Source organism: Hippopotamus amphibius, chromosome 8, assembly GCF_030028045.1.
Source record: "Hippopotamus amphibius kiboko isolate mHipAmp2 chromosome 8, mHipAmp2.hap2, whole genome shotgun sequence".
NCBI classification, from domain to species: domain Eukaryota; kingdom Metazoa; phylum Chordata; class Mammalia; order Artiodactyla; family Hippopotamidae; genus Hippopotamus; species Hippopotamus amphibius.
In genome coordinates, this window is record NC_080193.1 from 27967776 (window position 1) to 27971545 (window position 3770).

The following is a 3770-nucleotide window of genomic DNA, read 5'->3' on the forward strand; positions in this document are numbered from 1 at the left end:
CCAGCAATGAAGACGCAACTCAGATAATAAATAAATAAATAAATAAATAAATAAATAAATAAAAAGAAATTGCTAAAATATACCATGGCCTAATGTGGTCCACTCCAGGGATTCAAGAATTCTACAAAATTAAGAAAACTCTTAATAAATTCACCATAGTAATATATCAAGGATGAAAACCACATGATATTTATACACATGGTTGAATATGCATTTAATAAATTTGAATGTCTATCTATATTTTAAACCCTTAAAATTGGAAGGCTTATATATCAGCTTAACATGATAAAAATACATATTAATCATGTAGCTGGAGGGGGCCATAAGAGCTCCCATTAAAATCAGAAGCAAGCTACCATTACCATTATTTGTTTTTCTGTTTAATTTGTAAACATTTTAAAATCCACAAAATTACTGAGGCTAATGTACAGACACTCAAGTATCTATCACCCCCAAATTATTAAGAATTATATTTGTTCATATTTGCTTTTAAATATTTTAATAAAAGAAATGAAACATTGTTATCAGCTATTCATTAGTCCCAATACTTCTGCTCCCGTATCAGTCCCACTCCTTTTAGCCATCCCTCCAGCCCAAGGAGAGACGGCTCTAATTCATCCCGTGTCCTTCCACTTAGAGCATCTATAGCTTTACTACACAGAGTGCATATGGTGAGGTTTTCTTAATCCATTTAGGGTGCTATAACAGAATATCATGGACTGGGTGGCCTATAAACAACAGAAATATACTCCTCACCTTTCTGGAGGCTGGGAAGTCCAATATCAAGGCTCCAGCAGCTTCAGCCTCCTTAGGGCCCTGTTGCTGGTTCACAGATGGCCATCTGTTCTCTGTGCCCTCACATGGCAGAAAGGGCAAGTGTGCTCCCTGGGGCCTCTTTATAAGCACACTAATCTCATTCACGAGGGCTCCCCCTCATGACCTGATTGCCTTCCAAAGTCCCCCACCTCCAAACATCATCACATTGAGGAGTAGGATTCAACTTATGAATTTTAAGGGGACACATCAGTCTACAGCAGACATTTTGTTTTATTTTATTTTTATTTTTAAATTTTGTTAATTTATTTATTTATTGGCCGCATTGGGTCTTCATTGCTGCTCATGGGTTTTCTCTAGTTGCAGAGAGTGGTGGCTACTCTTCCTTGCGGTGCGTGGGCTTCTCCTTGCGCTGTCTTCTCTTGTTGTGGAACACGGGCTCTAGGCACACGGGCTTCAGTAGTTGTGGCACGTGGGCCCAGCAGTTGTGGCTCATGGGCTCTAGAGTGCAGGCTCAGTAGTTGTGGCACACAGGCTTAGCTGGTCCACAGCATGTGGGATCTTCCCAGACCAGGGCTCGAACCCATGTCTTCTGCATCGACAGGCGGATTCTTAACCACTGCACCACCAGGGAAGTCCTTCTGTTTTATTTTTTTTATTTTTTTTAAAAATTGATGAAAATTATTTTTTATTACTTTCTGCTGCCATTGCATTCCTCTGCTCTAAGATCAAAAAATATGGAACGCTTCACGAATTTGTGTGTCATCCTTGCGCAGGGGCCATGCTAATCTCTGTATCGTTCCAATTTTAGTATATGTGCTGCCGAAGGGAGCACCTGTTTTATTTTTAATTCATATGAATGATAGGTAAGATGCAACATTGTTTTAATTACTTTGTTTCTTAAACTCAACATTAGGCTTTGCCTATATGGATGAATATAGATACAGCTCATTCATTTAAACCATGGTATATTGTCCAATTTTATGAATACACCATGATTTATGTTGATTGTTAGGTATTTGGGGCTTTTAGTTTTTAGTTTTGTTTGGTTTTACTATTCCTAGCCTAATCAGCTTAGGGACTTTGTCTCTTGCCAGGTGCAGATCTATAGTTCAACAAAGTTCAATTTATTGACTCATTGCTACAAGGGAAGGTAAACGCCTGAGAAAGCCTGGGTTGTCTGTCCAAACAAAGGAAGAGATCAATAATTATACGATTTAGGTGAAATCTGGGTGAAATTTACATGAAGCAATGTTTTTGTTTGTTTTTTTAAAGCTCTTGGTTGGAATATAATTGCTTTACATTGTTGTGCCAGTTTTTGCTGTACAACAAAGTGAATCATCTGTATTTATACATATATCCCCATATCCCCTCCCTCCCTTGACTTTCTCCCACCCTCCCTATCCCATCCCTCTAAGTCATCACCTATCATCAAGTTGATCTTCCTGTTTTATACAGCAGTTTGAAGCAATATCTTGATAGCACAACAAGGCTGTGTATAAAGGGAACGATATCAGGTGCAGAATGCCAAGTGGGCCCAGGGTCTGGTTTCCTAGGAAACTACAGAGTCAGGATGACTGCAGAAGGTGTGTCCACACACCCCTTATCTGAAGCTCTGCCCCTGGGTTGGAAAAGAGGTTGCTTCTCTGGGTCAAAGTCATTTAGATCCCCCAGGCAAGAGTGAGATATTTTATTCTTACTGATATACTTTCAAAGGGTAAAGTTTATTATCATTTATGATTTGAAAGATAAAGTTTTCTTAGTGAGGAAGGAAGCAACAGTCACTCTAAGAGGGCTACTTTATAAAAATGTACAGCTTGTCCTAGGGAGAAGCCTTGTTTCCTGTTAACTTTGCAGGTGCCTTAATCTATGTCTGTCCTGCCAGCCTAATGAGGGGCAGGGTTTTGCTTTCTTGATCCAAAGTAATTTTTACTTTTGCAATGCTGATTCAGCATTGCTTCAAGGAACAATCTTACACATATTTCCTTGTCCTCCTGTGGATGTGTACTCACCAGCAATGGATGGGAGGAGCTTTGGCCTATTTAGTTATCTGACTTTTGTTTATAGATTTACAGGAAATTTTTATTTAATATATTCTGGATACTAATTTCGTGTAATTATTGTAAGTTCCTTCTGACGTGATGCTAGTCTTTCCATTTTGCTTAAGGTGATTTTTTTGTTGTACAGAAAATTTGAATTTTAATATAGTTAAATTTGTTCATCACTTTTTATTGTGAACAGGACCTTTTTTGACTTGCATGGGAAATTCTTCTCAAGAGTGTTAAATAGAAGCAGTGCTACCAGGCAGATTTGATTTTTTTCCTGATTGGAAAGGCTATATCTTAGAATGGTATGTATTGCAAGCTTTTAGTACAAATACTTTTTCAGGTTAAGGAAGTTCCTTTCTACTCTTACTTTGAAAAAGAATTTTCTTCCCTGTTCATTTTTTAACGTTGAATATCAAAATTTTTAGGATGTTATTTTCTGCATCTATTGAGAGAATTATATAGTTCTTGTCTATTTTGTAATTTGTTAATTTAATAGATTATGTTAAAAGATTTCCTAATGTCCAGTTGCCTATGTATTTCTGGGATAAACCCAAATAATCAAATGTAAGTCCATAAAAATGTCTATTGTGTATATATAAAAACACATATTTATGGATACATGTATATTGCCCGATTCATTTTTGTTCACGTTTAATTGAGGATTTAAAAATGTATATCCATGAGTAAGACCAACTTGTAAGATTCTTTTTTTTACGGCCCACGTTCAGTTTATTTATTTTATTTTTTTAATAGACTATTTTTTTAGAGCAGTGTCAGTTTTACGTAAAAATTGTAATAAAAACAGAAGGGAAAACAAGAAGAAAAGTTGCTTGTAAAGTAGAGAGAGTTCCTTTATACCCCGTTCCCCCATCTCCAGACAGTTTCTCCTGTATTTACATCTTATATTACTCTGGTATATTCGTTACAATTGATGCACTAATATTGATA

At 36.6% G+C, this 3770-nt stretch overlaps 1 non-coding gene across 1 annotated transcript; it reads right to left on the reverse strand.

The window, feature by feature from the left end:
- Positions 1–1505: 1505 nt before the first annotated feature.
- On the reverse strand, positions 1506–1609 carry LOC130859790 (U6 spliceosomal RNA). The gene has a single exon (XR_009055331.1). It is a non-coding gene; the product is annotated as a U6 spliceosomal RNA (small nuclear RNA).
- Between the last annotated feature and the right edge of the window lie 2161 nt (positions 1610–3770).